The sequence below is a fragment of the Podarcis pityusensis genome, assembly GCF_964106645.2.
Source record: "Podarcis pityusensis genome assembly, chromosome: 5".
Taxonomy (NCBI): domain Eukaryota; kingdom Metazoa; phylum Chordata; class Lepidosauria; order Squamata; family Lacertidae; genus Podarcis; species Podarcis pityusensis.
In genome coordinates, this window is record NC_138032.1 from 58,503,406 (window position 1) to 58,517,074 (window position 13,669).

A 13,669-nucleotide genomic window follows, 5' to 3' on the forward strand; every position below is an offset into this window, starting at 1 on the left:
TTGGGCCAGGACTGTCAGCATGGTTGGAGACTTCCATGCATGCAGCAAAAGGATTGATGGTGTATCAGGGAACTGGGTCATCCCTTTAGGATTTTTGAGGAGAAAATATACTATCTGAAATTTCCCTTTTTGCAGATATGTAGCACCCAATTAACATTTCAACAACTGTGGTGGGAGGAAGAGCATGCCCAGAGTAGTTGGGGCAACCCAGTCAGATGGGCGGGGTACAAACAATAAAATTATTGTTATATTTTACATGGATATAAGCAGCTGAAATGAATTGAAACTATTCATTATATATTTTGTACAGTAGACTTGCCTACTGGGCTTGTGTGCTATTGCTGAATTATGTCTCTTCTCATTTTAATTTAAAAATTCTTTAACATTACTACTCAGTGGAATTTAAAATCCCTTGATGGAGGCTACATAAAAATCCACTGAAGAACATTGTTTTGAAATGGAGAAGGAGGACCTTCCCCACCAAGATGTAAAAAAATAACAATAATTCAGCTTTTTTGCTCATTATCTGTAAGAGAGCCGTAGATATGGAAAGGATAGTATTTTTAACTGTAGGGGGGTATGTTAGTGAGAAATTTTCTATATATCTCCCTCCTCCATTTTATGAAATAAGTTTAGATTAGATAAGCACTCTGAAAACAACATTGAACTTTTTTTTTCTGAAGCAGACGGCAAGTTTACCCAAATTTGTTTTAGAAAGCAATGTTGTAAGTCTAAGGCATTGTTACCTATTGTGGGCTTTCAGAAGGTATGTAGATGCAGTAGGCATCTAAATGATGTGCTTTCAATGTCCACCTTTTGCATGCTTATGAATTCCAAACTGGACTGCAGTTTCCTAGGAAGAACAACGTAGGCTTATAGCCCTTTAAAATGAATGAGAAGAGCTTAAGGATTATAGCTTATTCATACTGTGATCTCTCAGCAAAGACATGTGTTTATCTTAGTTTGGGTCCACCTCTGCAGTTTTTATCCTATGGCTTCACCTCAAGCAAAACAGTATCAAATGATCCGAAAGTGATACTAAACACACAGACTAAGTGAGAGTTATGAAGTTATTACTTCCCATGCAGAGAAAAGGATTTACTAGAAATATACTAGGAGTCTCTTTCCCAACAATTTGGGATGACAGATATATTGTTGTACAGATAACAAACTATTTCCTTTGACAATACATAACAAAAGACTTTTGTTTTACTTCTTTTATGACTAAAAGATCCTTAAAACTATTTAGAACAACAGAAAAGCTATTCATGATTCATGAACTATATCACCAACCATGATCTCTTTGCATGTGTTGAAAAGGCTCTCTGCACTCAAAATAGTTATTACATGTATTCAAGCTTGCACATGATCTGTCTATACCAACACAGATAGATTTGGAGCTCCAACATCTACCTGTTTTGATCATCATCATGAATTCTGCAGCACAGGGTAAACTAGGCAGCCTTCGTGGAGGGCGAATGGTATACCATAAATTGAGTACACCTTCCAATATCTCGCTCAGTGCAGAGGCAATTGCATGCCCACAGTTTATACCAATGCTGCTGTATATATTTTTTTCTTCCATATGTTTCTGGTAGTCACATCAGGGCTGACCCTAGACCTAATGGTGGAATATCAACTTCTGAGTACCATCAAATGACTTGCATATATGATTTCTTCCAATCAAAGGAGACAATAAAAGCCCATGCTACGATTTCTATTTATTCATGTCATATGACCTGATGTAACTATTTGTTTCAGCTGTTGAGTAGATAGTTTGAGTATGATTGTGTGATTGTTTGATTGCATGATTATATGATTGAGTATGATTTTAAAAGTAAAAGGATAGTTCTGTGTTGGGGAGATATGCCAGTAACTATTCCTGGCATCGTCAGTGGAAACAACCTATAATACCTCAAAAGAATAAGGAACAGAGGGCTAGTGGGTCACATATGCATGGTTTTGTTTTTTTATGGGAGTATTGAAGGGTATGCAGTACTGGCACCCTTTTTTCCCTAGAAGAAAAGCACTGCTTATGCACGTACAGTTGCCTGATTTTTCATCACTTGATTTCTGAACACTTGTTGACAGCTGGATTCGTGAACTGAATGCACTGATAAGTATAGAATTTGAGGAGCCATCAGCTGTTAGGAAATTTCTGTCTGTGCTGCTGCTCATAACAGAGAGAGGGAGAGAGGGAGAAAGATACATGCAAGTTATCACTTGATGTTGAAGTAATCCAAGCCGTAAACATGCATTCATGCATGAATCAGGTCACAGTGTTTAGACTGTAATAGGCTGGCATATATAGCCTTTGGTACCATCTTGCTTTGGGAATCATAAAAAAGCAAAAACAAACATTGAGCCAAACGTAGCTAATGCATGTACTGCCCAACTGCCACTGTGACCCTTTTTACTCTTGCTAAATAGAGCAAAATTAGTGCTGTGAGCCTCCAGATTGAATCCATCAGAGACTAGTTTTGTGACTCATAGTATTATGCTTGTCATTCTTCTCCCACCCCAGCCCCTGTTCCTAGCATGAGAGTATTAATTTATTCCTCACAACACTAGATTCTGAAAGATATATTGGGTATCCTAAAGGACATGGGGAAGGGAAGCATTAAAATAACTTAAAATTGGTGCAGTGCAGGTTAATGGTGGTGTGTTATTTCTTTTTTCTTTTTTGAAGGGCTTAGCTGAATTCTTTACGTTTAGGAAAATTACTCCCCTACCCCCATTTCTTGTTCTAAATGGACAGAATTGTATGGCCTCTGGAGTTAGAGAAAAAGGTACAGAGAACGTTCTGATGAGGTAAAGGAGGAGTAATTTAATTGTCTAACTCCTTCTGTGCTAGAGAATATCAGACAGATGGGGAGGATAAAACAAGGAGCTCAATAATTAATTTTCATGTTCCTCACTAGTGGGACCTCTTTAATCCCTGTTCCTATGATTATAGAGGAAGGTTGGATTCTGAAGTTTCACTCATTAGCTACGTGTTGTATGAAAATACCTGTATTTTCAAAAGGAATAGTGACAAGAATGAAAAATCTCAGCTATTAAAAATATCCTGGTGTCAGGGACTTTTGTGAAAGAACAAAAACTCTCTGATTCCCTCAGATAAATAATGAAACAGATGGTTGTTGAGGGGTTAAAGGTCAAACCTTCCCTGTTGACTATAACACAAGGTTGACTTAAAAGATTTTCAGAAGTTATTCAAGATGCCGTATATTAGACTGTGCCTCCTGCTTTTTAATGAAATGAATTGGGCTGCCTCTTATTTATTTATTTTTTAAAGAAACATATTCAAGTATGCTGTATTGAAATGGCTTATTCTCAGGGACTGGCGTTATTTTTCACACTGCTAAACTGTGCTTTGCAAGCTGTATATATAATATGGGATGTTGGTGAATAATTAAATTATCATGTCCAGGGATATGGGTTAACCAAGGGGCTAAATTTTAATATTTAATTGATTTACTGAATTAACTGTTCACTTTCTGCCTAAATTAGTGAGTGATGAAGCCATTGCTAGTAGCCTCACAGCCTGAAAACACTATCAATAATGCAATATAAAAAAGAAAGGAAAAACAAACACTAATATCAAAGAGGTTAAGCTCTTCAATCCTCCATTATTAAGGACAGAAAGACACACTTTTTAAAGTTTAAAAAGCTTAATTAACTAAAAGGCAGTTGTTCTTAATCATATAATTCAACATCATTTTGCAGTCGTTCAAACAAAAATATTTAAATATAATATTTCTAAATCCCCTTTAGGTGAATAAAAAAGAATAGCAACACAGTTAAACAGCAAAGCAGAGCTGTTACTAAAATTCTTTAAATGCCTTTCTTTCCCCCTCGCCCCACTTCAAAAAATGAATATGTTTAAAGTTCCTCAATTGCTTCTGTCTACAGATCTAAGCTGAGGCTATGATTAATTTTAAGCATGTTAAAATTTTACTCCAACCTGAGGAAATCAGCTAGAGAATCTAAAGGAAAGAAACTAAAACTTTAACATGTCACTTCTACTGAAGTCTGTCTAAAAAGAGATGAGCAGTAGTTTCTGCACTAGTGGCAATACCAGTGTGATCTGCAGGGTCAGATTACAATTGCTCAGCATTAGGATCTGACCCTAACAGTTCATGTTTGGTCTAATTATCTATAGGCTAGTGGCAATTGTCAAAGGGCACAATCCATTGGGAGTTTCCTCTGCACAAGCTACATGGAAAGAGGCTTGAGCAGGAAAAGGTCCTGGTGGATTGGACCCAAGGTACTGAACTGCAGACATCTGGCTTCCAGATGAATGTTTGCTATAATCACAAATAGTAGGAAAAAGCAGGTTGCAGTCTCCCTTCTTCTCCCAGACTGCTGACTTTATATAAGCTAAGCCTAGCACACACAAGCACATACACGACTCAGAGAATTTGGCACTGTTTTTGGCCCCCTCCTGCAACAACTAGTAAGAGTGCAACATTTTCTCCTTTTCTCCTTCCAAGCAAAAACTATGTAAAAACCATTATATACAACTCAACGTAACTTGCGCTCAACTCTATATGGATACTGGAGCTTCGAAGTCCTCTACTCCCAATAGCATACCCTCTGACATTTCTCTGATGAAAATAGCGATGTCCCATCCCATAATGATAATTTTTCTATTTATACCCCACCCATCTTACTGGGTTGCCCCAGCCACTCTAGGCAGCTTCCAATGTATATAAAAACATAATAAAACATTAAACATAAAAAAACCCTTCCCTATACAGGATTGCCTTCAGATGGCTCGGGGGTCCAACATTTCTCCAATGAAAATAGGGACAGCCTAAGGAAATGTGGGACTTTCTGGGATCAAATCAGAAACCAGGATGGCTTCTCTAAATCAGGGACATCCCTGGAAAATAGGGACACTTGTAAGGTCTGCAATAGTGACCTGCCACACCATCACAAAGAAGTGGCTGTCAGAATAAAAAGGTACTTGGGTACACACAAGTCCTTGTGTACATATAAGAATCTCTCAGATACAGAATGTAGATTTGATATAATGTTAGAGGGATTCAAACTCTCTCAACTGGGAGAGTTAGTGCACTTGGTGATGTGTGTGGTTACTGACTACTCAGTTAAATATATTGCCTTACACAATATACTACAGGTTTCTTGATACTTTCTCTAGCTTACCCCCTGGTGCTACATTTCCCAGAGGCAAACTGATTATCAGGAATTTCTTCAGGTGCAAATGAATTAATAAAGTGGCCTTGGAGTTGCTGTTGTGTCCACACTCATGACAGGGGAATTGAATTATGGAGAGCTTGGGAAACTACTGTGTGTGAATATAGGCTGTGGTACCCTGGGGGGCGGTGTTCAGGGGCATATCCTATGCACAAAGAGGTTGGACCTTGGTCAAGTGAAGGTAGAACTCAGCAATAAAGGAATGGAATATGTACACATGAAGGCAATACTAGAACTCAAAAAGGTGCAGAATTATGCGAATCCTTTTTTGCAAATGGAAACGGTTAAATAGATGGATAAATTCATTGTGGAGAACTGAAAATCCACATGAAGTAGATAAGTCAAAGGAGTGAGCCAGTCCACAGAGCACAAACCAAGAGAATCAATGGAAGATGAAAAGCACTCAAGATGATAACTCAGCAAAGACCATTAGTCGATAGCTATCAACTTTCAGATTTGAAAATAAGGGATCAGCAGCCTCGAAAATAAGGAATCAGCAGCCTCACCTGTCCCAGGGACAGTCTACGGGATATCTAACAATCCGGGATAGCAGCGGGAAGCAGCGGGAAACGGCGCTGGAATAAAGGAATTTCCCGCAAAAAAAGGAAAGGTTGACAGCTATGCACTAGTTGAGTAACAAAAGAATTAAAATCCAGTTTTTACCCGGGTTTCATTAATTAATGCTTATAGCTCTAGCAGAAGCAGGTGTAAACAATGAGTAGCTCTCTAGATGTTGCTGGACTCCCCATCGTCCTACTGGCTGGAACTGATATCCAGCTACATCTGGGAGGACCACAGAGTCCCCGTCCCTGTTCTACAAGATCTGATTACTTGCGCACAGGTAAACATTTTATTGTATTGTATTTTACTAGGGTGTTTTGGAATCACGCCTCAGACTGTTTGAATACAGGTATTCTGCAACTCCTATGGACACATACCAGACTATGAGCATCTCATTTTATCCAGGATAAATGTATGCTAAGTAAGGGCATGATGTTTTTCTTTTTTGGGGGGGGGGGGGACTACTACACTTCAGTTAAACATAATAGATTGTTGTAAAGTAACCATACGTTTGAACAACACTGGCCACATGAACATCAGAGGTAAGGCAAATAAAACCTACTGCATTCAAAGTGGGAAGGTCTACTTAATTTTCTTGTGAAATACCAAAGAGTAAAAAAGCAAAGCAAAGAAGAAGAAGGAACAAACAAGCCAGTCACTCTTTGTTGTGTATTAGGAGAAGCACCACTTACTGCGCAGCAGACTACTGACTATTCCATAATCTGTTTTCCCTCCCCCCCCCCCACAATAGAAAATGACCTGTTAAAACATCCCTAAGAGAATATGAATTAGCCCAGGTCAATAGGAGGTCAAACAGACAGGGTGCTAAAATCCCTTTACTACTTTGTAGTATCTTATGCTAATTCATTCCCCTTTTCTGTGATAAACAAAGCCAGTTGAAAGTAGATAGCATCACACAGTGATGGGTCCCAAAGCTACAATTTAATACAAATCTAGTAATTCCATTGTACAACACATCCAGTTCATTTAGAAGTGATGAATACTAAAGAAGGTCTAGGATTGAAATGCCTTTTCTCACTCGGCGGATATCCTTAGAATTCAAGAAACTGAGCACTTCCAATTGATACATAAACCTAAATGGTGTTTATGATAGCAATTCCTACAGCCTTCCAGAGGCCTTTGAAAACAAATCTCTGTCAATCAATAGACCCTTCCCAATACAGAAAGTACCTTACTTAAGGACACCTATTCTATGTATTTTCCACTTGATTCACACATAACAATAAGCCAAAGGATTGTTTAGACAAACTTGCAAGCTCCCAGGGAGGAGATAGTGGCCCCTTAGCTCCTGTTGCTACGCTCTTGCAAGCTAAACCATGGCTTGCCTCTTCTGCGCCTGAGCAATTTATCTCCTCCACAAGTCCAGGTGGATATGTCGGCTTGAAAGTCCAGTGATGCACTCTGCCTCTTTTGTACTGGTATTTTTGACAAAGAATCTTGGGCACTCACAAAACTAATTTCTAGGAAACTCTTTCAGAAAGCTACGGTAAAAAGAACACGTTTAATGTAAGAGTACAGGGCTCATGCACTTTTAGCAGTTACATAGAAGCTTGTCATAGAAGCTACACTAGCTGAAATTTTATCTTCTACACAACTAATAAAAAAGGTGCATGAAGAGTGTGGAGAGAGGACTAAATTCAGCCCTGCTTCCCAGCAGCCAGTGGGATGCTTTTTTACAAAGAGTTGAGCCCCAGCTGTAGGCTCAGGCTGAGGAATCAGATGCATAACATAAACTCTGCATTCATTAGTCTGCACTCAGCAACTAGATCAGACAATGTTTAAGATTATTATTATTACAATTTTATTCTATTTTATTTTATTATTAGCACTATTTATATTGGCTGTCCAATGACAAGCTGTCTGGGAAGCTTAATAAGATAAAATGATAGAGAGCAAAATTTAAAATATCAAAAATAACAATTTACAGGCGGCAGAGACCTAAACTTTTCACTTTCCCTACTCCTCTCTGAAAAGTGCTTAGGTAGAGAGGCAATGGAATCTCTCTGCAAGTTTTGAGATAGGGCAATTTTTATTTTAGGGCAACTAACTTTGTGGGTGCGTGATGTGGTGAATATATTCTTCTTTCAACATCTCCTTCATCTCCTCAGAATGAAATTCTTTATGAAGTATATTTCTGAAATTTGCATTTAGCACTAAATTCTTACTGAGACCTCTCCCATCATGAATGACTCGTGTTCTATATTCTTTAGATCTTGCTTCTGCTACAGGAGCTCTTTTCTGGGTTTAATAATTTGCTAGGTGCCAAAGAAAGAAGAGTTTCCCGAACATAAGTTTTTTCAATGCTGTTGACACACATTTTGAATTATGAAACATTAAATTCTCTCCCAATTAATGATTTTTTTTTTTAAAAAACCCTAATTTCTATTATATTATAATTTGAGGAAAAATAGGCTTTAGTTTCTCCCCACTTACCCCTGGCTTGGCGTTCAGTGACATTGATTTTTAGGTTGCAGCATCATAAAAACAAAATCAGCTGCACTTAAAGTGAGAGCAATATCCAAAATTTGCACCTATGCACATTTCTTCTCTGCACTGACAGTTATGTACAGAGTACAGGCAGAATTTTTGCAGATGATTTCAAATGATGAATTTATACCAAACTGTTATATTAATAGTCAGTCATTTTTACATTACAACAGGTGGAGTTGGCAGCAGGAAGAATATCCCCTTAATTCATTCATACAGAAAGCTTCCTTAACCCGCACATTCCTTTCTCCTTATTTAGTATAAATAAATCCTGGGATGGGCCCGTTTTTGTTTCCTAAAGCACAACATATATTTTCACACATTTCTTGAGTTTGCCTGCTTTCTCGTCAGTCTCTTGCATAATACTGTTGCTCTTTCCTCTATGCTTCATTGTTACAGAGGAACTATTAAAAATAAATCATTTTAATGTTTCCATATCCATTTGTCCTGCCTTTATCATGATAAGCTGCCAACTTTTCCCTCTTCCTTCCTCCCTGTCATCTCCCACAACTCTGGCAACTTTCTTCTTTCAGACCCCTGTTTATGATACTTTGCCCACTGCTGGAGTCATCAAGGCCTCTGTGTCATGCTTGCCAAGTTGATAAGTTTGTGTAAATGTGACAGTTTTTGAAACTGGCAACTGTGTGTTGCTACTGTACATGCACAATTCTCTTCAGATCAGCTGCACTTTTTAAAGCCACCATCTTTAAAGAAATTATAGCACTTAGATGCAGGTGTCAGTTCACACAAACTGTGTGACGGCTTTGCCAGAAGCATGATGGCACCTCTTGCACATTTTTAAATTGATCACTTTGAATCCATTCATGTCAACCAGAATGGTGTTCAGGCTCCCATCAGTGTTATTCACTAGCTTCTTCTTCCTTTGCATTTAATATAGCTCATCCTTACCACAAAGTCTGTTTATAGTCTTGCTTCACATAAATGTTCATCTCTCAACACGTCCCTTCAAGAGACCTTTGCTTTCATCATTATCCCATCATTGTCCACTACCAACTTCTTCTCCTCTGTCAACTGGCTTGAGCCCCTTTCATTTGTTGTCTTTTGCCCTATCTGAGGACATTTGCCTCCTTTCTGGATATAATTTCTCTGACAATTTTGTCAAAGACACCCTGTGAAATAATTGGTATATATTATTGATTTAAAGCTGAAATGCTGGCTGTTCTCTGAGAAAAGAAAAAAAATCCAACAGATTTCCTAGCACAATGCATACAGTTGTAACTAGTCACATCTGGTTCTTCACGTCATGTTAGATTATTACTCTTTATGGGCAATTAACTGGTTGGGTATGAAAACACCCAGGCTAGTAATGGGTCAGCGGACACATCCAGTTTCAAAATTCAGCTGAACTGTAGAAATCTGTCTCCGAAGAAATGCATACTATCTTTATTCTGATAAATGTTGACAAAACCATGCTACGGTAAATTGAAAGCTTGCCATTGACATACAAAGCTCTGTAGCTTGGAAAGGATTCTCCCGCTGTACTTTTAGGAAAGACCAGTGTCTGTGACAAAATAACAGATTTCACGTCACTGCATTGTGATAGTCTCCGAAAACAATTCCCTAGTATAATCTACTTGCGCCAGTTCTTCAAGAGTGAAGCAAGGGGAAGTTAACAATGTATTAGTTTTTAAATGTACTTCTGCGTAGTGCCAAATGTTGTCTCCTTTGCCGAATTTACTGCTCCTGCTGGAAGGTCCTCAAGGTGGGCGGGGGAGTTGAAAAGTGCATTAAAGAGAGAACAAGGGAACTGCTTTCATCTAGCTTTGATAAAACCTGTCTGAACCTGAAGGTTATTAACAGGAGCATACAAGGACACTCACCTGACCTCCCGACTGCTGAGTCACTGTCGCTTACCAGGAAGCAAAGCAGGAGAGGTGAGGAAGTGAAGGAGTGCCATATTGGCTTAGTCAGTGTACTTCCAGCATGCTGGCCTCCACGCTACATCTCCCCTCCTCTCTACCTCTATTAAGGAGCAACTCAGCTGTCAGGGGGTCAGGTGATCAGGTCATCATCCTACCACACTGTCCACTAATGTTAATTAAATACAGTGGTACCTCGGGTTACATATGCTTCAGGTTACATATGCTTCAGGTTACACACTCCGCTAACCCAGAAATAGTGCTTCAGGTTAAAAACTTTGCTTCAGGATAAGAACAGAAATCGGGCTCCGGCGGCGCAGCGGCAGCAGGAGGCCCCATTAGCTAAAGTGGTGCTTCAGGTTAAGAACAGTTTCAGGTTAAGAACGGACCTCCAGAACGAATTAAGTACTTAACCCAAGGTACCACTGTAGAGGATATATAGACTGAAAAGGAAAGCTTTTTTTTTTTAGTCCAAGGGTAGAATTCCTTCTCCATGGGGTCACGAGGAGTCGGACACAACTAAACGACTAAACAACAACAGCAACAAGCATTCCTTCATGTAACATCAGCATATAAACACCAATACATGGTGTGTCTTTCCAAACGTTTCTGTCACCTATCAGGTCCCACTGCACTTAATTGCCAAGTTTTACCCCCCTCTCATTTGGACAGTCACAAACGTTTTCACCCTCATCCCTTAGGGATGATTTCTCCTGATCCAGATGTTCCTCAGCTCCTGCCGGGTTTCCCCCAGCAATCAATTTTAAAAGCTTCTCTGTCACAGCCTCCAGTCTGTGGTTTTTCTGCAGTTTCCCATTTTTCAAGCTTCATAATAATGAGAACGGATGGGTGAGAAGGGAAGTGTGCTAGAGTGATGCTTAAGTACATTGGATGTGGCTCATAGGCCACATGTTGTCTCTAGGACACTTAGACATAGGAGCTGGTCTGCATTACTATGGTATCTGATTTCACCTTAAAGGTATCACCTGACCACACGACCATCCCTTCCAGCCTTATCCCAACATATGGCTTCCATCCAAAAGCTATTTATCCCGAACAGCAGTCCCACAAAATTCTAGAGCTTGTCTGTTGGCTTAGATGGCTCCTGATAAAGAGGAAAGGTACCCTAGAAATGGAACAAGCATTTGTGAAATTAGATCTGGTCTTAACTGTCTGCTTAAAAAAAAGAAGAAGGATCTATAGTTTTTACATGATTTTTAAAATTTTAGATGACACCTTTGACTGGATGTGACAGTAGAGCAGATCATTTGTGTAATTACAGCAACAATCATCCAGGAAGGAGAGACAGTCTGCAAAGCATATAAAACATGAAATGGATTTGATGGTGTATGAACCTTGTAACCAGAGCTGCAGGAACCCCCTGGCTTAGTGAGGCTATAAACCCCGTAATGTCTTAGCCAAGCTACTAAAAAAGCATGAGATCATTTCTCTCCCTTCTCTCCGATGAAGTATGTATGCAATTAATAAAGTGAGAAAGTGAACTTTTAACGAGTTAGAGAAGGCTTATTCTTCCTACCGACAGGGAAAACATTCATACAGTGTGGACATATATGAGGAGGGAAATGTGTGTGTGACAGATGAGAAGCAGCATTTAGTATTTAATTTCCCACCATGGATTTCAGGTGCCACTGCTATTAGAAATATGCAGAAGTCCTTATTACAATTTGCAGTGTCCTCCTAACAAATGTGAAAACTTACAGTAAGTAATGGCTACTTTATCCCAACTGGCTACTATTTTGTAAATGAACATGTTATATAGTAAGCAGGAACCACTTTCTACAAACTCTGTGTAAAATATACCTTAAACTAGGCCCTGCCCAACATAAATAATATTATGTGCAATGTATGCATGTATGTATGTATGTATGTATTGATTGGAAGACATATACATAAAAGGTATATTCATACTAGCAGAATGCTGGAGGGATCATCCAAAAGACTGTACTAGTGTTTTGTCCCAACAGAATTTTCATCTCATAGGAGTGAGACAAATACGTAGCTACTTTTATCATTTCAACAAAAAAAGTTCAAAAATCTGTACACGTTTGCTAACATATTATTATCCCTCTAAGTGTAATCTGGAAAATAGTTTTGTTCATTTATCAGCTATTTAAGAAAATTACCAAAGCAAATGTATTATTTTTTGTTATTCATGCGAGGATCATGGCTAATTAGCCTTAGTAACTAAAGCATATCCTTTGAAAAATTAGGGACAAGTTTCTTTTGCCCTCTGAAGAATTGTCCATTATTTACATTGTTAATATTAATATCCTGCAGGCTTTTAATTGTGAGTTGGTGGTGTCATTGGAGACCCTCTTGTAACAAACAACTTAGATTGCTGTTCAAATAATGACTTTTAAAGATTTGTTTTCCAACAGGTTAAAATAACTGGTGGCAAGTCCGATATTCTTGTAATTTCTAATTAGATTCAGGCTAAAATGCTATGGAATTGCAACGTATCTCTCCTAACAGATCTCTCCATGCTTAAGAGACTCAAGAAATTGAATGGCACTGTCCCATTGTGTTTTGATGCCCTCTGATTTGGGTGAGAGGCTGGGATGAGATCCTCACCAACAAGGAAGAAATACCCTCCTCTGTTTATAGCATGGACTCCATTGACCAGAAGGTCTCCCTAATTCCATGAGCATCAGAAGTGTGGTAATGCATGAAGCACTAACCTAAGACATTTAGAGATTCTTACCTCAGCTTACTTCACATTCATGCTTTCAAAAAAACTGAAATACAGATATTCTTTGAAATTCACACTTACTATGTGATGTTCTCTGATAGATCAATATTTACAAAAATCCATGTTTGCGAAAAGGGGGGGGGGCATACATAATGAATTGTGTTAGGAAAAGCTGCTTGCAAAAAGTAGGTTGATTGGTCAAAACTCTGTGCGAAAACATATTCATTAGGAGAATATCACACCAACATGTTATGAATTTTCATGGTTTTTAAAAAATAAAAAAATCACAAATAGCTGCAGAAATTTGAAGACTGTAACTTAAGATGAGAAACTGAGAAGCTAAGAGGACCGAAATGGACGGATCCTTCGATCTCTTACAGGAGGTACTCATATCCCAATTAAAATAGAAACCTTTACAAAATATATTGATATGTAGCTTTTCTGTATCTCTTTACTTCTTTCATATTAAGCTGCTATCTGTGTATTTTATATGATTGCCCTCAGTAAGAATTGTGGTCATCGCAAAAAAGGTGCTGAATGTATGGGGTTTATTATTATTTTTAATCAAACAGTCAACACCTCCCAGAATCTGCATGGGTCAAGTTTGCCTGCCCATCCCCTAACACATGGTTTGTGCAATCAGCATTGACACCACCAATTACCTGCTTGAAGGGGTGCAGGTGAATGAATCTAACTTCCCACTCAAAATATGATGTAAAAACTGGAAAGACTGACCTTCTCTCAGGCAGGTGGATGCACACAGATTGGACACAGTAGACATCAGCAAGAG

General features: G+C 38.7%; 1 protein-coding gene across 2 annotated transcripts in view; it reads right to left on the reverse strand.

Annotated features, from left to right (window-relative positions):
• Positions 1-13,669, reverse strand: part of LOC308477988 (uncharacterized protein) — a 256,849-nt gene that overhangs the window by 149,938 nt on the left and 93,242 nt on the right. The gene's annotated exons all lie outside the window — the stretch shown is intronic.